The following is a 24,869-nucleotide window of genomic DNA, read 5'->3' as shown; positions in this document are numbered from 1 at the left end:
ACAGAAAGCATCAAAAGAAGATGGAAGGAACACACAGAGTCACTGTACCAAAAGCAAATGGTTGATGTTCAACCATTTCAAGATGTAGCATATGATCAAGAGCCAGTGATACTGAAAGAAGAAGTTCAAGGTGCATTGAAGAAACTGTCAAAGACCAAGACACCAGGAATTGATGGAATAAAAATTGAAATCTTTCAAGAAAGTAAAACGGCACAGGAGGCACTCACTCATCTATGCCAAGAAATTTGGAAGACAACTATCTTGCTGACTGACTGCAGTTCAAGTTCTCTTTGGATTGCCCATTCCAAAGAAAGGTGACCCAATGGAATGCAGAAATCATCAGACAGTATCTTTGATATCCCATGCGGGTAAAGTGTTACTCAAGATAATACAGAAACGGCTGCAAGCATACATTGACAGAGAACTTCCAGAGGTTCAAGCTGGATTCAGAAGAGGACGTGGAATGAGGGATATCATTGCTGATGTCCGATGGATCTTGGCTGAAAGCAGAGAATATCAGAAAGATGTTTACCTGTGCTTTACTGACTACGCAAAGGCTTTCGATTGTGTGGATCATGTCAAGCTATGGACAATATTGCGAAGTATCAGTATTCCAGAACACTTAACTGTACTCATGAGGAATCTGTACATGGACCACGAAGCAGCTGTTTGAACAGAACATGGGAACACTGAATGGTTTAAAATTAAGAAAGGTGTGTGACAGAGTTGTAGTCTTTCACCATACTTATTCAACCTGTATGCTGAGCAAATAATCCGAGAAGCTAGTTTATATGAAGAAAAACATAGCATCCGGATTGGCGAAGACTCATTAACAATGTGCAATATGCAGATGATACAATCTTGCTTGCTGAAAGTGAAGAGGACTTAAAATACTTACTAATGAAGACAGTAGAAGAATTGATGCATTTGAGTTATGGTGCTGGAGGAGAATACTGAAAGTACCATGGGCTGCCAAAAGAACAAACAGATCTGTGTTGGAAACAGTGCAGCCAGAATGCTCCTTGGAGGCTAGGATGGCCAAACTTTGTCTCTCACACTTCGGACATATTGTCAGGAGGGACCAGTCGCTGGAGAAGGATATCATGTTTGGTAAGGTAGAAGGTCAGAGAAAAAGAGGAAGACCTCCAGCGAGATGGATTGGCAAAGTCGCAGCATCAATGGGCTCAAGCGTGGCCACAATTGTGAGGTTGGCCCAGGACCAGACAGTGTTTTGTTCTGTTGTACATAGGGTTGCTATGAGTCTGTACTGACTCGATGGCACCTAACAACAACAACAACAGATAAAGAAACTGACAGCAGCCTCAGCAGATTGTCTCAAATGAGATAACAATTCAGAGTGAGTGTTATTATTTAGGTTATACCTGAAGAACCAGGTTTAAAAAGACTATCATTAAGAAGGCTCTTTTGATTGTGCATAGCAGTCTCCTCAGTACATTTTTTTTCTTTTTCAAAAAGTTACACTGGCAAGTGTTAATTATTTAATATTGATGTTATTAAAGCTATATTAAAGTTTAATTTGGTAGAAAATATTACTGATTAGTTCCATAATCTTTAGTCAACTTAGATCTTTGATCACATACTGCTCTATTCAGAAATATATCACTTAGCAGATGCTTTCCCAGCTTGCAGATATGATACCTAAGAGAAAATAAGCACTCTCATTCTTTCTACTTTATAAAACCCTAAAGATCAAAGACCACAGCCTCTGGTATGAGTTACATCTCAATGTAAAGAAAACAAAATTCCTCACCACTGGACCGATAAACTACATCCATATCAATGGAGAAAAGACTGAAGTTGTGAAAGACTTCATTTTACTTGGATCAACCATCAACACTCATGGAAGTAGCAGTTAAATTAAACGATGTATTGTACTAGGCAAATCTGTTGAACAAGACCTCTTTAAAGTGTTCAAGAGCAAATCGTCAGTTTGAGGATTAAGGTGCGCCTGACCCAAACCATGGTATTTTCAATAACTTCATATGCATGCGAAAGTTGGACAGTGAATAAGGACGACTGCAGAAGAACTGATGCATTTGAGTTACGATGCTGGAGGAGAATATTGGAAGTATCATGGACTGCCAAAAGAACAAACAGATCTATATTTAAAGAAGTATAGCTACAACACTCCTTGGAAGCCAGGATGGTCAAACTTCATCTCTCCTACGTTGGACATATTATGAGGAGGGACCAGTCACTGGAGAAGGATATCATCTTTGGTAAAATGGATGGTAGGACAAAAAGAGTAAGACCCCAACGTGATGGACTGGCAAAATGGTGGCAACGATGGACTCAGGCATAGCAAAGATTGTGAGGTTGGCCCAAGACCGGGCAGTATTTCACTCTGTTGTGCATAGGATTGCTATGAGTTGGTACCAACTCAATAGCATCTAACAACAACAAACTTAGAAAGGGACTCCTGGTGTGGCGCTGTAGTATCAGTACTGGAATGAGAGCCCTAGGGCAGCAGTTCAAACCCACCAGCTACTCCTCAGAAACCCTATACAGGGTCGCTATGAGTTGGAATCAACTCGATGGCACTTAACAACAACAACAAGTTTAAAAAAGTAACTGTAGGTTTAAAAAAAAAGAAAAAAGAAAAAAAAAACACAAAAGAAAAAAAAAATAACTGTAGGTTTAAAAATCATACATTGATTTGTGGGTTAGTTATAGCATCCTTGATTTATACAGAATATCAAAGTTTATTTTAAACCACTCAGTATCAAGCTAATTCATAAATTAAATGTTAAGTTCTTTATAGTAAAGGGCAAACATACTATTGTAAAACAACACTACTAGTCTGTCTGTCATACTGCGGTGCCTTGTGTGTTTCTGTGATACTGGAAACTATGGCCAATAGTATTTTAGGTACCAACAGGGTTACCCATAGTAGACAGGTTTCAGTGGAACTTCCAGACTAAGACTAGGAAGGAGAGACCACTTCTGAATGGCTAGCCGCAGAAAAGTTTATGAATAACACCGGAATATTGTCAGTGCTGGAAGATGAACCCCTCAGGTTGGCAGGCACTCAAAATATGACTGAAGAGGAGCTGCTTGGACAAAGTAGATGACATCATATGTGAATGGAGCAAAGCTACGAGACCTACATTTGTTGACTGGCACAATTCCAAATGGGAAGAAATAGCTGCAAACATCCACTAAAATTCCGAATGAGGAATGTATGAAGTATGAAACTAAGAAAACTGGAAGTCATCAAAAATTGAATGGAATGTATAAAGATCAATATCCTCAAAGCATTAGTGAGTTCAAATGTACTGGTATTGGCCATTTTGAATCAGATAATCATATGGCTTAATATATGCCAGGAATGACAAATTGAAGAGGAATGGCGTTACATTTATCATCAAAAACTTTTCAAGATATAACTTGAAGTACAATGCTGGCTGTGATATTTAGTCACTGAAAAGCTTAAGAATAGCATAGAAATACTATCAGATATACTACCAGAAAATGAGCCCCCCGGGTTGGAAGGCACTCAAAATGTGACTGGGGAAGAGCTGCCTCCTCAAAGTAGAGCTGACTGTGATGACGTGAATGGAGTAAATCCCATAGGAGTAAAGCCCATGGGACCTCATCGGCTGATGGGGCACAATTCAAAATGAAGAGAAACAGCTGTAAGCATCCATTAATAATCGGAACATGGAATGTACAAATATGAATCTAGGAAAATTGGAATTTGTCAAAAAATGAAATGAAACACATAAACATCAGTATCTTAGGCATTAGTGAGCTGAAATGGACTGATATGGGCCATTTTGAATCTGACAACCACAATTCCCATTCTGATATTCCCATTCTTTGCATTGTTATCCATAGCTTGTTTTGATCAACACAGTTGAATGCTTTTTTCCCCATTGTTTTAACTTTTTTATTGTATAAGTTTACAGAGCAAATTAGTTTCCCATTCGATAGTTTGTATATAAAGTGTTCCATGACAGTTGAATGCTTTTGCAAAGTCAATAAAGCACAAGCAAACATCTTTCTAGTATTCTCTGTTTTCAGCCAAGATCCATCTGAAGTCAGATATCCCTCGTTCCATGTTCTCTTCTGAATCTGGCTTGAATATCTAGCAGTTCCCTATCATGCTATACATACTCCTTTTTGAATTATTGTTCACAAAATTTCATTTGCATGTGCTTTCAGCCAAGATCCATCCAGAGACTACCAGAAAGATGTTTGCTTGTAATTTATTGTAAAGTCCCACGGGCTTTACTCCTATGGAATTTCTCCATTTGCGTAATCACAGTCAGCTCTACTTTGAGGAGGCAGCTCTTCCCCAGAATTTGCAAAAACATTCAACTGTGTGGATTAAAACATGCTGTGGATAACAATGCAAGGAATGGGAATTTCAGAACACTTTAACAATGCCATTGTAGAACCTATACATTGCCCAACAGACAATTGTTAGAACAGAATAAATAGTTTAAAATCATTAAAAGGTGTGTGTAAGGTTTGTATCCTTTCACCATACTGATTCAAATGTATGCTGAGCAAATAATATGAGAAGCTGGATTATATGAAGTATGTGGCATCAAAATTGGAGGTAACCTTGCTTGCTGGAAGTGAGGAGGGCTTTAAAAACTTACTGATGAAGATCAAAGACTACAGCCTCCGGTATGGATTGCACCTAAATGTAAAGAAAAGAAAAATCCTCACAACTGGATCAATAAATAAAATCATGATAAATGGGGAAAGAATTGAAGTCGTCAGAAGTTTATTTTGCTTGAATCCACAATCGACACTCATGGAAGCAGCATCCAAGAAATTAAATGATGTATATATACTTCATTAGACAAATCTGCTGCACAAGACCTCTTTAAAGTGTTCAAGAACAAAGACATCAGGTTAAGGACTAAGGTGCACCTGACCCAAGCCATGGTATTTTGAATCATCTTATATGCATGTAAAAGTTGGACACTTAATAAGGAAATACCATAGAAGAACTGATGCATCTGAGTCATGGTTTTGCAGAACACTGAAAGTACCATGGACTGCCAGAAAAATAACAAATTTGTCTATAAAGAATTAAGTCTTAATGCTCCTTAGAAATGAGGATTGTGAGACTTTTTTCTCTTGTACTTAGGACATGTCAGAAGTGATCACACTAGAAGATCCTAGACAGAGTGGTAATAATGTCGGTATAATGTGTGGAACAAAACTCAAAATTATTTTTTAAAAAACAAAATGACACGGGCTTACTGGTCAGAAAGAGACAGGAGGAACCCAAGACTGTGGCCCTTGACCACCATTCAGTCCTGGAAAGGAACACATCCTCTTTCAGCCACGCAGTAGATAGGTATGTAGAGGGAACAACACTAGTAAGATATGCTGTGAATGATGGAACAGTCAATCATTCAAAATCAAAGGGGCAACATGTACTTAAGGGTAATGATGAAAAAGGATGGGAAGGAGGGTGGAAGGGAAATAAAAGCCACAGGGAGGAAGCGGGATAACTGCTGTTATATGGAAGAGATTGTATATTATTTGTTGAATGTAAAACTGATGATCTTGTCTGTAAACCTTCACTCAACTGACAAGTGAGGGAAAAAAAAAAAAAAATTTCCAGCCTTGGAAACCCTCTACAGGGTCATTATGAGTCAGAATTGCCTCGCGATGGCAGTGGTTTTGGGTATACTTTGCAAAATATGGATAAAGCAAATCAAACCCACTGCATACAGTCAATTCTGACTCATAGGACAGAACAGAAATGCTTCTTAGGACTCCTGAGACTGTTAAGTCTGTATAGGAGCAAACAGACTCATCATTCATCCATGGAGGAGCTGGTGGAGTCAAATTCTAACTGCTGACCTTGCAGTTAGCAGCCCATTGCGTAACCATCAAGGCTTCTAAAAATACAACTTTTGTTGTTGTAAAGTGCTGTGGAGTCAGTTCCAATTCATAACAACCCTGTATAGGGTTTCCGAGGCTTTAAATCTTCATGAGAACAGAAAGCCTCATTGTTCTCCAACAAACCAGCTGGTGGACTTGAACCATGGACCTCATAGTTTGCAGTCCAATGCTTATCATATGGAACCACTATACTCCCCAAATCTGGATAGTATCCATTATATCTCCATTGTGTTATTCTTTCTAGGACTTTGTCCTCAAATTAAAATGTAAATGATTTTCTTATTCAAAGTTTTACAGAATATGAGGACCTTTTTTTTCACATAACATAAATATGACCTATACAGGGTTGCTATGAGTCAGAACCAATTCAACGACACTTAACAACAACAATCTGCCTTTTTTAAGTTAAAAATTTTTTTTCTGCATGGCTTTGTTGTTTAAGTATTTATTATGCACAATGATAAAACAGTCTATATTCAGTGTAGGTGGTGGTATGTGCTGTGGAGTCAGTTCCAACTCACAGCGACCCTGTATATATAGGGTTTCCAAAGCTGTACATCTTTATGGGAGCAGAAAGCCTCACCTTTCTCCTGTGGAACAGCTGGTAGCTTCAAACTGCTTACCTTGAGGTTAGCAGTCCAACTCTCAACTACTATGCTTCCAGAGCTATTCAGTAGACAAAGTTTTTAAAGATTTGGTACATGATTTTTTTTTTTTTTAAATCTTTACATAATGGGTATGCTAACAGTTAACAATAAGAAAAACATAAATTGATTCTTCCAAGGTTAACTCATAAACATATACCAGAAAGAAAGGCAACTATTTGACATGAGAAACTGGCCATTTCATTAATCTGTTATTTCTTTTGCTTTTTAAATAAATATTTTACTTTAGACAGTTTCAGAAAAAATCCAAAGATAGTACAGAGAATTCCTATATACCCTACACTCTGTTAATAACATCTTACATTTAAAAAAAAAAAAAGCAAAACAGAAAAACAAACCCATTGTCATCGCGTTTGATTCTGACTCATAGTAACCCTACAGAACAGATTTATTAAGGGGCGTCTAGTCAGCGTAGTGGTTACGAATCAGGCTGCGAACCTTAAGGTCAGCGGTTCAAAACTACCAGCTGCTCCGCGGGAGAAAGATGAGGCTTTCTAATCCCGTAAAGATTTACACCCTCGGAAACCCTGTACAGGGTCGCTATGGGTCGGAACTGACTCAACGGCACTTAACAACAACAACAAAGTCAGAGTGGCTGGTGAGCTTGAACCATTGAACCTGCAGTTCAAACTATCCAGTACATTAACCCGCAGCATCACCCCACAACTCCACAGAACAAAGTACAACTCCCTTATCGGGTTTCTGAGGCTAAATCTTTACAGGAACAGACTGCTTTTGGACCTATAGGATAGCAGCCAAGAGCTTTAACCACTGTGCCCTTAGGGTTCATTACACAGTCAGGTATATTTCTTACAATTAATGAACCAATATTATACATTATTATTAATTAATCTCCATGCTTTATTGAATTTTCCCTATTTTTTTCATAATAACCTTTTTCTGTTCTAGGGTCTTATCCAGCAATGTTGTTGCTGTTAAGTACCATCGAGTGGATTTGAACCTCTAACCTTGCAGTTAGCAGCCCAGTGCTTATCCTATGGTGCCACACCAGGACCACATTGCATTTAGTTTTCATTTTTTGTTAAGATCTTCTTGGATGTGACAGTTGTCCCCTGAAGAATAGTGGGTCTGCCATTTTGAGAAGGTTCCCTCGGTGGGGATTTGTCTGAAGTTGTAAAGTCCTGGTGTGGCACTGAAGGATTAGCACTGGGCTGCCAAACACAGGGTCAACAGTTCAAACCCATCAGCCACTCCTCAGAAACCCAGTGGCTATGAGCAGGAATCGACTTGATGGCACTTAAGAACAACAATGTGGTTGTGAAGAATGGTGCCATTCTCACCACATATATCAAGAGTGCATACTGTCAGTGCAACTTGTCATCCATCCCTGATGCTAACGTTAATCACCTAGCTAAAGCCATGTTGTAAAACTACTCACTCCTTTCCTCTCCCACCATTAATCTGTTTTGAAAAGGTCAGTAAAAAGTTCAACATAGAAAGCCATAATGTGTTTTTTGAAAGTCATTCAAAAATTTACAATTATTGGCTACCACAGTATTTTAAGAGGAAGCAAAAGCATTCCTCTTTCAAGAGTCTACCATCACTTCTCTTAGTACAGGGAGTTAAGGAAACCCTGTACTACCAATCATCATCCTTATTTCCCCAAGGGATGAAAACAGGAGCCTAAGAAGTCTAAGGTACTTGATATAAGTCAAACCATATGCTCTAAGTTTCTTAAAACAACGTGAACATAGAATCCCTTTTACCTTTCTTTAAATTCAAAATGATTCTTTAATTAGAAAAAATCATGTTACGTAAGACATTTACTATGCATTACTGTTATTTTATATAATTAACATACCACCTTTGGTTTAAAAAGAGTTTTAAATTTACTTGGATCTAGCTCTAGGCCATTTTTATATTAATCTGAATTAACAGAATCTCTTTGAGGTTAATTAATCCTCAGAGATACAAGTTCCTTTATAAAGCAGTAAGCAGTATTTTTTTTTAATTAACCAAAACATTCATAAATCATGTGAAGTAATGCATTAGCAAGGCCAAAATATCTCACTTTCTGCTTCTATTTGTGGCTTTTAAAACTTAACTTTTTGCTTCCCCACATTTCCAAATGTCCCCTTTTACTCTATAATACCCATTTCCTCCATATTCCTCTCTTCTATCAATTAGAAAAAGATAAAACATAGTTTATATTTATCAAATGACTAAAGTTCATTTACACTATAATGTAATACCACAAGTAAGTTTTATGTTTACCAAATGACTGAAACTCATTTTTACTATCATATAACTAATTCCACAAGTACTTAGTATATTATGTACACCGACAGTGCAACCAAAGGCTTAACCGATGCCTTATTTAAGAAAATTCAGACATCAACAAGCATATAGGGAGATTTTCTTCTATGGGGTTAGAAACAAGAATGGTGCAATAATGCATTCTCTAAACAGAGAGTCTTGCATCTCCTGCCTAAAATTTGAACCATTATGGCCTTGCTCCTCCCCACATCCCATAATCTTGACTCAAAAAATTGGCATTATAATCTAACAGTACCTAAATGTGAATCCCAGAATTATGAAGGCCATCAATGAAAAACTAGGGACAAATGTGAGGGCACTAATTCAGAGAATACACAGACTACCAAACATTTTGAAAACTACACAAACAAAAGTAGACAAAATAGATGAGTGGAACATACTGAAAATTAAAAACGTATGTGCATCAAAAGATTTCACCAGAAGAGTAAAAAGGGAACCCACAGAATGGGAAAAAATCTTTTGCAATGACAAAGCAGACAAGGGACTTATTTCTAAAATATATAGGAAACTACAACACCTCTACAACAAAAAGACAACCCAATTAAAAAATGGGTGCAGGACATGAACAGACACTTTACCAAGGAGGAGATCCCGGCAGCCAACAAACATATGACGAAATGTTTACGCTCTCTAGCCATTAGAGAGATGTAATCAAAATAATGATATAATTTCACACAGCAATAACTGCAAAGATCAAAAAAGTAGAGAACAATAAATGCTGACGGGGATGTGAAGAGACTGGGACACTTCTGCATTGCTGGTGCGACGGCAAAATGGTCCAACTTCTCTGGAAAGTAATATGGAGCTTCCTCAGAAGGTTGGAATTAGAAATACCTTATGATCCAGCATTTCCTCTACTTGGCATTTACCCACAAGAAATACCTCCCATAACACAAGTAGATATATGCATACCAATGTTCATAGCAGCACTATTTACAATAGCAAAAAGATGGAGACAGCCAAAGTGCCCATCAATTACTGAATGGATAAACAAACTATGGTACATACACACAATAGAATGCTATGCTACCTTGAAGAATAACAAGGAAGCTGCATGCCACCCCATAACATGGATGAACCTTGAGGACATTATGTTGAGTGAAATTAGTCAATCACTAAAGGAGAAATAATACATAGGACCACTACTGTAAAAGACTAAGAAAAAGAACCCATACTAAACCGGGGCGATTCTTTGCTGCTTACTGGGATGTAGGGAGTGGGGTGAGGGGAGGGAGGGGAAGGTGAAGCACAGGGCAAATAATGGATACAGGATAGTTTGGTTGCTAGGGAGGGAGGCAATATACAAGACGTGGGGAGGGGAATGGAAGAACAAAGTGGATGGGAGAACAATTAGGCAGGTTTCTATGGGTAGTGGGACAGACTTCTATAGGTAGTGGGTAACTTGGACTTTGGCTACTCAAAGTGGGGGCTACAAAGGCAAGAAGTGACAGGCTTATAAGCTTTCAAGAGGGAAATTAGATCCACAGGGCGTGGAGCAAGGTATACCTCCACTGAGTAGTATCCAATCTGTCTAGGTGTAGCTGATGAAAGGAAATGCAGACAGGTCTCTTGTGTTACAATAGTGAATAACTGTTATCAGGACTGATTGTGAGAGTTGGAAATGTAAAGGAATACATTTTGTAGCAAGGAGGGGAGTGATTAACTTTGCAGTCTAGGAGCGGAGGTCCCTGGACCATCAAGGGAGAAGAGCAGAGAGCAGGACACTACCCAGAGAAGCAGTGATGCCTGAGATGGAGACAGAAATGATGATGTGGAGAGATGGAGTAGCTGGGGACTTTAGACCCAGAGAGGGAGAGGGGCTGTGTGCTGATGACTGGGAGGCAGGCTTGTAGGGTATACCCTTTGGTTGGCTGATGATGCATGGAGGGGATTGTAACCATGGCAATGAAATGATATACGATAGGATTAATGTAAAACTAATGTTCTCCCATGTAAACTATCACATAATTCACAATAAAACATTTTTTAAAAAAGTGATATGATGAAGAAAAATAAAAACCAACAGCATCATCTTAAACACAAATAACCTACTTTTTGCACGTAATGAGCCCACACAAATAACTGCACACACAAATATAATGTGCACAGTGTTTATAGGAAACTGTGAGGGGAATCCCAAGTTTCACACTAGTTGTGTAAAAATACAGTACTTCCTTCTTCTTTTTCTAATAGTATAGTTTACATTCTCATTTATTTAATGCCATTTTGATTGTTTCTCTCCTCCCCCCCCCCCACGCCCTCTTTCAAACTCTTCTTCCCTTACCCACTCAGCCTATGGTCTCAATCCATGTATCTAGGCACAGAACACTGTGGTTCCAAGGTTGTGTATATATATCACTATTTATAGCTATCCCTTTTAGCCCATGCACACCGCCCTGTGTCTTTAACCATCTTCATTATTCTTTTGCCATCCTCCCTCTTCTTACATATTGCCCTTCCTCTACTTGTACATTGCTCTCCCTGTCACCCAAACTAGCCCAAGCTAGCATATCTATCCTCTAACCAGTAAATTATTCTGCCCTCCCTCCTGTCCCTAATAACCTCCAAAGAATGTTTCTTTTAACCAGGAAACTTCGTTTTTACAATATATAATATTTGTCCATTTGTGGTTCACTAATTTCACTCAGCATAATGTCCTCCATGTTCATCCTAGTTATGAGGTGTTTAGCAGATTCACCATTATTCTTGTGTTGCAATGTATTCTATTGTGTGTATGTATGTGTGTATTCCAACATTTGCTTATCCATTCTTCCACTGTTGGGTACTTAGGCTGCCTCTATCTTTTTGCTATTGTGAATAGTGCTGTGATGAACATCAGTGTCCATATGTCTACTCATATCCTGGCTGGTTTTTCTTGAGGATATATACCAAGTATAGAGATTGCTGGGTCAAACAGTATTTCTATTCCCAACTTTCTGAGGAAGAATCAGACTGTTCTCCAGGAGGGGTTGAACCATTTTACAGTCCCACCAGCAATGCAGGAGGATCCCAGTCTCTCCAAACCTTCACCAATATTTGCTATTTTGTTTGTTTCAATGTTAATGTTGGTGTGAGATTCTATCTCATTGTTGTTTTTATTTGCATTTCTTTAATAGAATCTTGGTGTGGTACTGCAGGATAATGTACTGGACCAAAACGTTGGTTTGATCTGCAAGGTTGGAGATTCAAAACCACCAGGTGCTCCTCAGAAACCATATACAGGGTTGCTATGAGTCGGGATCAACTCAGTGGCACTTAACAACAACGGCTAATTACTGTGAACATTTCTTTATGTATCTGTGGGCTGCCTGAATGTTTTCCTTGGTGAAGTGTCTGTTCATGTCCTGTGTCCATTTTTTTAAGTAGGTTGTCTGTCTTTTTCTTGTATAGATGCTGTAGTTTTCTATAAATTTTAGATATTAGTCCCATGTCTGATATGTCAGCCTTTGGACTCCCTTTTCACCTTTTTGGCAAAAGCTTCTTATGTACATAAGTTTCTAATTTTTAGGAAGTCCTAGTCACCTATTTTGTCTTCTACTGCTTCAGTGTTTTCTGCAATGTTTGACAGTGTAATATATACCATGTGTTGTTTTTATTGTTGTTGCTGTTAAATGCTGGTGATCCATAGTGACCCTGTATGGGGTTTCCAAGGAGCAGATGGTGAGCTTGAACCACTGACCTTGCAGTACAAACTAACTTTGCAGTCTAACACATTAATCCAAAGTGCCACAACAGGACTCATATCATGTATTTGTTTTTGTTGTTAAGTGCTGTCAAGTCAATTCCGACCCATAGTGACCCTGTAGAGAGTTTCCAAGGAGCAGCTGGTGAGCTTGAACCGACCTGGCCATTCAAACGACTTTACAGTTTGACACATTAACCCACAGCGCCACACCAGGACTCCATATCAAGTATTGTCATCATTGTTGTTATGTGCCATAGAGTTGGTTCCGACTCATAGTGACCCTGTATAGGGTTTCCGAGGCTGTAAATCTTTACAGGAGCAGAAAGCCTTATCTTTCTCTTGCAGAACTGGTAGTTTCAAACTACTGACCTTGTGGTTCCCAGCCCGATTTGTAACCACTATGCTACCAGAGCTCCTTATATCATGTATTAGGGCCCCTAAATTTGTCCTTTTTTTGTTTTTTCATTGATCTTTGTAATTCTAGGTTTTACATATAGGTCTTTAATCCATGTTGAATTTGGTTTTGTATATGGTGTGAGATATGGGTTTTATTTCATTCTTCTGTAAATGGATCTCCACTTTTGCCATGTGTTGAAGAAACTATCTCTTCCTCATTTAATGCACCAACTGATTGTATGTAGATGGATTTACTTCTGGTTTCTCAATTCTGTTCCATTGATCTATGTATCTTTTGTTGTACCACTACCAGACTGTTTTGACCCCTGTGGCTGTGTAGCAATTTTTGAGATCAGGGAATGAGACGCCTCTGATTTTGTTCTTCTTAAGCAGTGCTTTGCTTATCCAAGGCCTTTTTCCTCTCCCTATAAAGTATGTGATCATTTTTTTTCATCTCTTCAAAAAATGATGTTGGACTCTGGATGGTGATTTGCATTTTATCTATAGAATGCTTGGGTAGTACTGACATTTTCACAATGTTAAGTTTTCCTATCCATGAGCATGGTATATTCTTCTTATTCAATGGCTTTTTAGTACTAAAATCCTACCCATTAACTGACAGGTCCTTTTAACACTTCAATTATCTCTAATAATTAAGACTTTAATTTTTAAAAATGATATTTCCTGAATGTAGCCCCTTTTTTTATACTATAAAAAATACATATTGTTGTTGGTAAGTGCCATCGAGTCAATTCTGATCCATAGCGACCCTGTAGAGTGCTTCTGAGGAACAGCTGGTGAGCTTGAACCGCCGACCTTGCAGTTCAAATGGCTTTGCAATCTGGCGCAGTAACCCACAGCACCACACCAAGACACACACACTCTGTCTGTCTGTCTGTCTGTCTGTCTATCTATCTATCTATCTATCTATGTGTGTAGGTAAATACATTATAAAAATCTTGCTTTTATATTAGTGCATTCCCCAAAGACTTTTATAAACTATATACCCTACTGCACTTTAAAGTGACCTCTAAAATTTTTCATAATAAGCTTAAATAATCACAAAGGAGTCATTTCTAGCATATTATAAATGTTTTGTTGTTGTTTGGTGCCATCGAGTTGGATCTGACCCACAGTGTCCCTATGCACAACAGAGGAAGCACTGTCCATCTTGCACCAATCTCACAACCATTGTTACACTTGGTCCCACTGTTGCTTCCACTGTACTTCCATCTTGTTCAGGTCTCTCTTTTTTTTGCTGACCCTCCACTTTACCAAGCATGATGTCCTTCACCAGGGCCTGGTCCCTACCTAAATAACAGCATGATATATCAAAGGAAAAAACTGTACTTGGAAGCTGAAAATCAGACTGAAGCAAATTAAGTTGTTGCTTACAGCATAATAATTAAGGTCTTTAAATTCACCAAAAGGAGCTCTGGTCACGTAGTGGTTACGAATTGGGCTGCGAAACACAAGGTCAGCAGTCCGAAACTACCAGCTATTCCGTGAGAGAAAGATGAGGCTTTCTGCTCCCATAAAGATTTACAGCCTCGGAAACCCTGTACGGGTCACTATGAATCGGAACCAACTCCACGGCATATAGCCAACCAACAAACAAATTCACCAAACCATTCAGCTATCATATATTAAAAAGGCTTGTTTATCCCTTCTCTGTCCTAGAGGATTAAATTATTTCATCTCATAAGTCTTTCTATTTCACCAAGGTGCTATTTAAAAGCTGATGAAATGTTTAAACAACTAATTATTATATAGATCTCTTACAATAATCTTTATAAAATGTAATGAATTATTTAATAAGCATTTGGGCACCAAACCAACTAGCATCAAGTTGTTCCTACTCCTGGTGAATAGCAGACCGTAAATCTTTACAGGAGCAGACAACCTCATCTTTCTCCCACTGGAGCGGCTGGTGGGTTTGAACTGTCAAACTTGCTGTAAGCAGCCCAACACCTAACCCACACAGGTATGATCAAAACCAAAGGATAGGTAGCATTATGAGTAAAATGGAATGGGTATTACTGACTTTCAACCTATACAAATAAGGCACAAAAATTGATGCTAATCGTAAAACCCTAATTTATGAGTAGTAATTTTTTTCTTTTTAACTAAAGCTAACTGTTGCTAGTATATAAGATTTTCTGAAAATAATTGGGTCATCATGTCATTATGCCGCTGATGTTATTTGCTCCTAATTTCTATGCCTAATTTTACTGAATTAATTTATTAATTATACAATGCTTAAAGAGACACTGCAGCCTTAAAGATAAATACTCAGAAAATAGGTAGCTGAAAAGTCCCATTACGGACTTTAGAAATGGCAAATTTTTTGTTACCTATATATTTACCACAATTAAAAACAAAAATCTCATTAGTACTTATGTTCAAAATGATAGATGAAAGACACATATTTACTACTTAATAATCAAATCTATTGCTGTTAATTCCAAATCATAGCAAGGCTATAGGACAGAGTAGGGTTTCCAAGGCTTGTACATCTTTATGCAAGTATACTGCCACGGTTTTCTCCCATGGAGCGGCTAGGGGCTTTGAACGGCCAAGCTTCTGGCTAGCTGCCAAGCACCTAATCGCTGTACTACCAGGGCTCCTGTATTTACTACTTACAGTCTGTTTGCAAAACCACACGAAAATAAGAGAAGTAGAAAAAGGCAATGCAGCAGAAAGAAAGCAACATGAAGAGTTCACCAGTGAATGAAAGATTTCAGTAAATTTCTAGAATTCAAAAAGCAGATGGAATTGTGTTGATGTATGAGACAGGCAGAGAAAGTCATGGCCTAGAATATGCCACAAAGCAACCTAAAAGGAACTTGAAGTCATACTGCTTTTGGAATGATAGGAAGAATCTATAAAGTCAATCAGCTCCCTGGAACAACTGAAGACTCTGGGCTTTTAGCCAGCAGGTAGAAGGGAGGGCAGGAATGAGAAACAGAGCTGAAGACAGTGGGGATAATTGAAGGGCTGTACCTGGAACTGCTCTGGTTGGCATCCCCATCTACTTCCCCCACCCCCATGCACAGATCACAGGCAGTCTGGCATTAATCCTCAGTTGAAAAGCCAGATAGATAAAGGAACAAACAACCTGGGAAAACCAAGGCTTGTGGTGTAGATACTGTCTGTCCAGAACAAAGAACCCCACTGGCACAAGGGCCCCAAAGCCCAAGCCCAGGCTCACCCTAGAGCAAACTGGCCAGTCAATGCACCCTACAACACAGAGTGCTTGGTCAGCCATCCACTCACTCTGGTGACAGACCTACTGGGAAAAATAGACAAGCTTTAAAATAGCAGGGGAGACCCAGACCAGTTACCCAGTCTTTCTTTCTAAAATAAGAATAGACAACCAAAGATCACATGAGAAAACCAGAAGCATGAAAGGGAAAAAGGCTATTTTAAAAAGAAAGAAAGAAAGAAAGAAACTCTGTGGAGAACAAAAATAACTAAGGGACAAAAGAAATTTAAAAAAAAAACCACTATGTAATGAAAAGATTCAAGATGATGTTAAGTTGTTTCTAAGTGCCATCAAGTCAGTTACAACTCACAGTGACCATGTATAGGGTTCTCAAGGAGTGGCTGGTGTATTTGAACCACCAACCTTACAATTCAAACCAGCCTTGCAGTCAAGTGCTTTATCCTATAGCACCTGCATCCATATAAAACAGGCATATGAAACTATGAAAAAGTAACCAAGAACCAAGAAGAATTCTTTTGAATTAAATTTTAAATTCTTGGAATTTAAAAAGTAATTACAAAATAGAAGAAAATCAACAGATGATCTGTAAAATACAAAGAAAGAGAGCAGATGGATAAACTATACAGAACTATATGAGACATAAAGCACCAATCCAAGAGGTATAACATCTGACTAATCAGAGTTCCAGAAAGAGAGAACAGAGAAAAGAAAGAGAAATCATTAAACAAAGCAACAGAATTTTCACAGCTAAAGAAAGACACAAGCTTTAAGGTTGAAAGTGCCCAGTGAGTGCCCAATACAACTAACTGGTAAAAATCCACAGCTATACAGACCATCATGGGGAGTGCAGTGGCTCTGTAGGATAAGTATTGAACTGTGAACCACAAGTTCAGTGATTTGAGCCCACCAGGTGCTCCTCAGGAGAAAGATGAGGCTTTCTGCTCCTGTAAAGATGTACAGCCTCGTAAACCCTATACAGTGTCGATATGAGTCAGAATCGACTCAACTGAACATAACAACAAAGACATACCATCATGGAATTTCAAAACAAGTATAAAAAGGTGATCCTGGACAGGAAAAACAGGTCACCCCCAAAGGACAGATAATCAAACTGGCTTGTCAGCAACAGGAAATATTAGAAGACAATGCCACAGCATCTTAAAATTTTCAAAAGAAAATTATTTTCAGCCCAGAATTCTAGACCCAGTCTTAACTACAAACAAGTGCTAGGGTACAATACAGACAGTGTTAGACATGAAGAGATTCAGGAAGTTTACTTCCCACACATCCTTTCTAAAGAATTTATTTCAGGATCTATTCTAGTCAAAACTGCATAAACCAAGACAGTGGAAGACATGGGATTCTGAAAATAGTGGTTCCAAACCAGGAGGAGAGTGAAGGGAAGTCCTAGGAAGACAGCTGCTGTGGTAGGCCTGAAAAAGCATCCGATCACAAATGGAACTGGAGAACAGAAAATAGGAAAGTCACTGGGAAAAATAAAGGTCCTACATATTATCAATGTAAAAGACACAGTGTGTGTGAAAGAGGATATGAAAAAGGTACATTATGCCCCAAAAATGAATTAAGACAATTAGAAACTCCCTGAAAAAATTATTTTATTAAAAAAAGTGGCATACCAAAAAGCTAATGTTTACAAATCAACAAACCACATAAGCACTCTGATTACAAGATAGTGTATAAGAAGGGAAGATTCACTTGTCAATGATGTTAGAATCTTCAGAGTCCAAGGGTCGTGATCCTGACCCTCGAGAGAAGAAAATGTAATCTTAGCACAAGAATTGGTTCTGACCAAACAGTATTTACAGGATCATAGTTTAGGGGCCACGAAAATACAGCTGTCTTTCATCTTGGGTCAGGACTATTTTTGGCTCAATCTCAAGACACACATTTCAGGGGGAAGCAGGATGAGTACTAATGAGAGGATTGTAACAAATGTTACACAACAAAATGTATATAAAATGGTGAATGAATAACTAATGTTTTCTGTACAATTTCACCTAAACTACATTAAAAACAAAACAAAGGCATAAATCTCAGGATCACAAAAGAAAGACTGGTCAAAAGAGTTTCACTCTCTCTTTAAATGATACCAAGTCCCTTCTTGCAATGCTCGCTTTGAAGATGAATTTTCATTATTTAATTAAATTTTCATTATTTAATCATGAAATTTTCATTATTTAAATGCTTCCAGGGCTAGCACAGTTCACTTGGGTTTGGGGTGATGATAGGGCAAGAGGGGGCAAACAGAAGGTTGATTCCTAAAGGCTGTGCCAAACCAGGTTACCATTCCAAAAGAGAAAGTTAACTGACAGCTCAGAGAAGAAATTGAAGCCCGTGGTAACATCAATTCATAACGCTGTTGCTTCATTAGGAATCCTGAAGGCTAGGCTTTTTAAAACAATTTTTCTTTGATACAAATATTTCAAAGTAAGTAAGCATGGTCTCCAAACCCCACCCCAAAAAATGAGAGAGGGGAGACTTTTTATAGGGAATTTTCAAAGTTCACATGTTCTCTCCCCTAATGGAAAAAATATGAGCTAACTTCTGGGAGGGGTCAAACCCTTGCAGTAATATGCTTAATAATAAAAGGCAATTGTCATGGCCTGTTAATTCTATCTGCATCCAAATAACAAAGTGAAATAATTGTATGCTGAAGTTAATGGGTCTCAGGTTCAAAAGGGAGATTTTTCCTTTATAGAAGAATTAACAAATCATAAAAATACAATAGTATTTATAGCTTTCATCTCTTAGATTCAATTTATATGGAGACTTGGTTGTATTAACAAGAAAAAAATACAAGTTATCTGTTTTGACAAGGTAAAAGTAGAAAGAAAGCTGACAGAAAGTGGGAAGAGAGGGAAAAATAGGTGGGAAGGAGTACATGTTTTAATGCTCCTTCTTTAAAAGAGGGGAATTGAGAGACTGTCAAAAGTAAATAAAATAAAAAACAGAGGAGTTAAGGAGTCCCCGTGTGGTGTTATAGGATAAGCACTGGACTGCTCATTGAAAAGATGGCAGTACAAATGCAGCAACTCCTCCCTGGTTGCTCAAAGTCAGAGCTAACGCCCTGGCTCTTAACAAGAGGAAGAATGAATGACATGAGGGCAGTGTCTGACCTCCAGACTTAAGAGCAAGAGGGGAGGAAGAGAATCACCACTAGCATTGCTGTTATTGTTAAGCGCTGTCGAGTCGATTCTGACCCATAGCGACCCTGTACAGGGTATCCGAGGCTGTAAGTCTTTACGGGAGTAGAAAGCCTCATCTTTCTCCTGTGGAACAGCTGGTTGTTTCGAACTGCTGACCTTAAGGTTCGCAGCCCGATTCGTAACCACTAAGCTACCAGAGCTCCTCACCACTAGCATTAGACAAGGCCAATTCCTCAGACCTACCTCGGCCCCCTTTCCTCTCTTACTAATTCTAATTACAACTGTCCCCTCCCATGGCACTCTAATCCTCTGCTGGGTTCAGTAATTCATTGCAACAGCCACACAAAATTCATAAAACTCATGATTCTGGGGTTTAATAGGGAAGTGAATATTTTACGATTCAGGATCAGAAATGCTCAGACTATAAACCTTCCAGTCAAGAGCACTCTTCCCAGTCACACCTGCAGGCAGGCCTGTGTCTGATCCCTGGCCTCTCAGCCACACAGCCCCTTGACTTCTGCCTTGCATGGGCAAGTGGTACAAAAAGCTTTTTTAGTGCTGCCAATAAATGCCCAGAGGACATGCCACTCACCTCAGCCCAAAGGCGCTCAGCTCTAGCTTCAGGGGTAGATCCTCTGAGTAAGTGCCCTAAGGTACCCAATTCCACCAGCAAGCTTCTTGCTCAAAGACACTCAGCTTTCCTGACTCCTTGGGCTGGGTAACCCACTGCTCTATCTGCTGCTACTGTACCACTTCTCTGGTGTCACAGCTCTGTCCATCAAAGCCCTTTGATGAGGCTCAGCAGGGAGCTCAGGATGCAAGACACACTCCACTCCTGGGTTTCTTTTGTCATGGTAGTTGTTGTTGTTGTTAAGTGCTGTGAAGTTGGTTCCAACCCATAATGACCATGTATAGGATTTCCGAGAAGCAGCTGGTGAGCTTGAACCACTTACCTTGCAATACAAACAGCTTTGCAGTCTGGGGCATCAACCCACAGCACCACAAAGTAAGACCACCCCCCCCCATATCTCCTTCTGAGATGGCCCATTTTATACCTAGCAGGGTGGCAAAATTGGCCAATCCCCATTAGAGTTCCATATGACCTGTCTGCATGTTTCCACCCAGTCATTTGGTAGGAGTTACAAAGACTATGGCTAGAAGAGCCATATCAAATAATTCACTGTACCACAAGGGATTATTATATTGTTAACAAATTAAGCAACAGAAGAGTAAAATGAATAATAAAACCACCAAGCACTAGAAGAGAAAGAATAAGAAGATGGCAGTGTAAGAAAGCTTACACTTATTTATTTTTATTGGAAAATATTACCTAAAGTTGGTAAGTCAAGAAATACAGAGGCAAAAGTCTACTATTTAGAACACAGAGATCTCTAAACTCTGATCAAACAATCCTCTCAGGAAAATATTTTTGGGCACAAATACCCAATATACATATGAGAGTAAATTAAAAAGTATTGCTACTAGGTACCAGTTCATTTAAAAAAAAAAAAAATGTGTTCAAATATGTCTCTGTAATAGCTGCAGACATGTTCACTCTGTAAGGCATTTGTCTTCGTTTCATTAGGGTGCCTTGGAGAAAAAAAAAAAAAGTTTAAAAACGGACACTTTTGGGGTCATGGAAAAAATTGATTTTAAGGTCAGGGCTAATATCAAATTTTTAACAAAATTCAAGTGACTGAAGCTTGGCAACAAGTCTATGGGAATGCTGCCCCACATAAAACAACAGTTTTTAAATGGATCAAGCATTTTAAGGAAGGTCAGGAAGACCTCCAGGATGAGCAGAGGGAGGGAAGACTATCAGTCTCAGTGAATGAAGAAATTGTGGCTGAAGTCCAGAAACTGGCAAAAAAAAATACAGAATTACTATTGATTCTACTGAAGTGAAGGATCTCATGTGGTACAGCATTTTCAACTTTAAGCAAACATCTTGGCCTCAGAAAGCTGTTGGCTTGATAGGTACAGAAAGTGTTCTAGGAAGATCAACTAGCTCAAAAAGCTGATCTTTCCATCAGCCTTTAAAGAATGATTGGAGTTAATGAATTATAATTGGAGACAAGTCTTGGATTGACCAGTACAATTCAGAAAGCAAAGTTAATCAAAATAGTGACTTCCAAGATCTGCTGGGCCCATTCCATTCAAGGCAGAGAGGTCAGCTCAGAAGCTTACAGAAATGGTCTTTCCAGATTTCAAAGGCATAATCTTTTTAAGTTTTATTGTGAATTGAGTGATCATTTACATGGGAGAACATCAGTTTTACAATCTTCATTTCATTGCAATGATTACAATCTTCCATGTATCATCATTCAACAATTTTTGCTATTATTCGCTGTTTTTTGTTTGTTTGTTTGGGGGGGTGTACACCGAAACACTCATGAATATATAATCATTTAAACAACCAAAGGGCACATTCTGTAAGCCTGCTTCCTGGCCTCTAGCACACAGCCTTTCTCTTTCCATGAGGCTACAGTCCTCACCTGCTCTATATCTCCATGTCCTCATCTCTGCCTCCAATGGAGTAATCTTGACAAATTTTTTAACTGACACAAAACCATTGTAGGGGTTTATTATGAAGAAGTTTTAATAAAATTTGAAATTGTATTCAATGAGGAAAAAGTCATAAAGTTGTGCTGAGGAATTTTTTTTTCCCATCACAAAATTCATCTGCTCATTCTTGAGAGTTGCAAGGACTATTCTATAAGAACTTCATTTGGAAAACTTTACCTCATCTACCCTAAGGAACTCTGGTAGCATAGTGGTTACGAATCGGGCTACAAACCTTAAGGTCAGCGGTTCGAAACTACCAACCGCTCTGCCGGAGAAAGATGAGGCTTTCTACTCCCGTAAAGAAATACACCCTCGGAAACCCTGTACAGGGTTGCTATGGGTCGGAACCGACACGATGGCACTTAACAACAACAACAACAACCCTACAGCCTAATCCTACACCTTCAGATTTCTTTTTGTTCCCAAACATCAAAAAGGAACACAATTTGAGTCTCTTAAAGATGCCCAAACTGTCATCTTGACATGGGGCAAATCAAATAGCACAGATTTCTTCCAGGAAGTGGTAAAGAGACGAGAACATTGCCTTTCAAAGTGTACAGACGTATATGGAGGACATACTGAGAAAAAATAGCCTTGATATTTTTTATTAATAAACCTATGATTTATAGCAATACTTTTTTACTTATTCTCATTTATACCCACTCCTTACTTATCAACGTTTAGCTTCCAAAGACCAGGTTGTTATGTGAAAAATTGGTGTTACAGGAAACTGGAGGATGACCACATCAGATGGCGAACTGGAGAATGACTGCATCGTTACTTTACCACCAAATTATATCACTAGATAACTGTCAAACCACTGAGAATCATGGCCCAGTCACACTGACACATAACCTTAACCGTTATAGTCAGCACTGCTCTTGTCTAGCATATATTACTGCCAGATGTATGTCATCAACGCACAGAAGAGCTGGGTAGTAGATTTATTATTATTATTATTGATGGGAAATGCTGGAAAACAAGATGGTAGTAGTTGTATTTACTTATATACACTATAAAACTTTATGACTATATTCGTCTATTACATATATAGAACCCAAAAACACTGCTGAAGTTAATTTCAACTCACTGCAATCTTATAGAATCAGTAAAACTACACCAAAACATTTCCAAGACTATAAACTTTACAGAAGCAGAATGACACATCTTTCTCCTATAGAGCTGCTAGTAGGTTCAAATGGCTAACCTTTTAGTTAGTTAGTAGCCAAACATGTTAATCACAGTGCAACCAGAGCTCTTTCATTTATAACTTATGCAATGAAGGTTACTAAAATTATTACTTTGTACCTAGCCCTCATTGTTTTCAAAACAGGTTTGTTTCAACAATTAGGTTTTATTAATTGATAAGACAGATTTGTATAGGTAAACCTTTCCATGTGTTTTGACCTAAAACTTCTTTTCATATATTTTTCTTATCAGTATTTTAATAATTATGAAGTTATTTGCTGTACCCACACTTGTTTACCATATATGCCCTTGTTTAAGGAACTCTCTTTTAGTTCCTTGGTCATCTGTATACTAATTGCTCATTTATTTCTTCTGGACAATTTTCTTCTATTATGAAGCCTTTCTTAAATTCTTTGTTACTGTGCCTCATATTAATCACTGTAGCCTAAAAAGGTAACTGTTTTTCTCAAACTGGCTCATACAGTAGTAACCACCTTCTGTTGCTTTTGGATTAATACAACTGGAGAAATGAAAGACGACATCTGTAAAATCCCTCAAAAAGTTGCTTGATTACATTCCAAACTCCCAATGGCAGTGCCATCCTTCTCTAACTTCTTCAGCAGGTTACCACAAAGAAGTTGAGAACTTTAATGCTAACCAGACTAGCTATTCTGATAATAATTGAATAACTGTATTAATAATTGCTGGAATCATTAATGATATGCTATTGCTGTTGTTTAGTGCCACTGATTTGATTTCAATTCACAGCGACGCTTTATAGGGTTTCTGAGGAGCAGCTGGTGAGCTTGAACCAGCAACTCTGTATTCAAACTGACCTTGCAGTCCAACACATTAACCCCACCAGGATTCCATTACTGGTACAGTCAAATCTATTATGAAATGTGCAGCTAAAGTAAAGCAAAAACATGCCAAAACAACAAATTCATATTGACTCTGTAACACAGTGGATGGGTCCTGCACCTTGAATTGTTGTTGTTGCTGTTGTTGTTAGGTGCCATCGAGTCGGTACCAACTCATAGTGATCCTATGCACAGCAGAAGGAAACACTGCCCGATCCTGGGCCAACCTCACTATTGTTGCCACGCTTGAGTCCATTGATGCTGTCACCTGGCCAATCCATCTATCGCTGGGTGTCTTCCTCTTTTTCTCTGACCCTCCACCCTACCAAACATGATATCCTTCTCCAGTGACTGGTCCCACCTGACAATATGTCCAAAGTATGAGAGACAAAGTTTGGCCATCTTGGCCTCCAAGGAGCAATCTGGTTGCACTTCTTCCAACACAGATCTGTTTGCTCTTCTTCCAACACAGATCTGTTTGCTCTTTTGGCAGCCCATGACACTTTCAATATTCTCCTCTAACACCATAACTCAAATGTGTCAATTCTTCTATGGTCTCCCTTATTTACTGTGCAGTTTTCAAAAGCATATGAGGTTATTGAAAATACCATGGCTTGCGTCAGGGGCACTTTAGTCCTCAAGCTGACATCATTGCTCTTCAACACTTTAAAAAGGTCTTGTGCAGCAGATTTGTCTAATGCAATACGTTCTTTGATTTCTTGACTTCTGCTTACATGAGTGTTGATAGTTGATCCAAGAAGAATGAAGTCCTTGACAACTTCAATCTTTTCTCCATTGAGAAGAATGTTGTTTATTGGTCCAGTGGGGAGGATTTTTGTTTTCTTGACATTGAGATGTAATCCATACTGAAGGCTGTGCTCTTTGATCTTCATCAGTAAGTATTTTAAGTCCTCTTCACTTTCAGCA

General features: G+C 38.6%; 1 protein-coding gene across 3 annotated transcripts in view; it reads right to left on the bottom strand.

Annotated features, from left to right (window-relative positions):
• Nucleotides 1–24,869, bottom strand: part of FAM69A (family with sequence similarity 69, member A) — a 215,771-nt gene that overhangs the window by 160,448 nt on the left and 30,454 nt on the right. The gene's annotated exons all lie outside the window — the stretch shown is intronic.

The sequence above is a fragment of the Chrysochloris asiatica genome, unplaced genomic scaffold, assembly GCF_000296735.1.
Source record: "Chrysochloris asiatica unplaced genomic scaffold, ChrAsi1.0 scaffold00002, whole genome shotgun sequence".
In the NCBI taxonomy this organism is placed as follows: domain Eukaryota; kingdom Metazoa; phylum Chordata; class Mammalia; order Afrosoricida; family Chrysochloridae; genus Chrysochloris; species Chrysochloris asiatica.
This window is presented reverse-complemented; position numbering and strand designations above follow the sequence as displayed.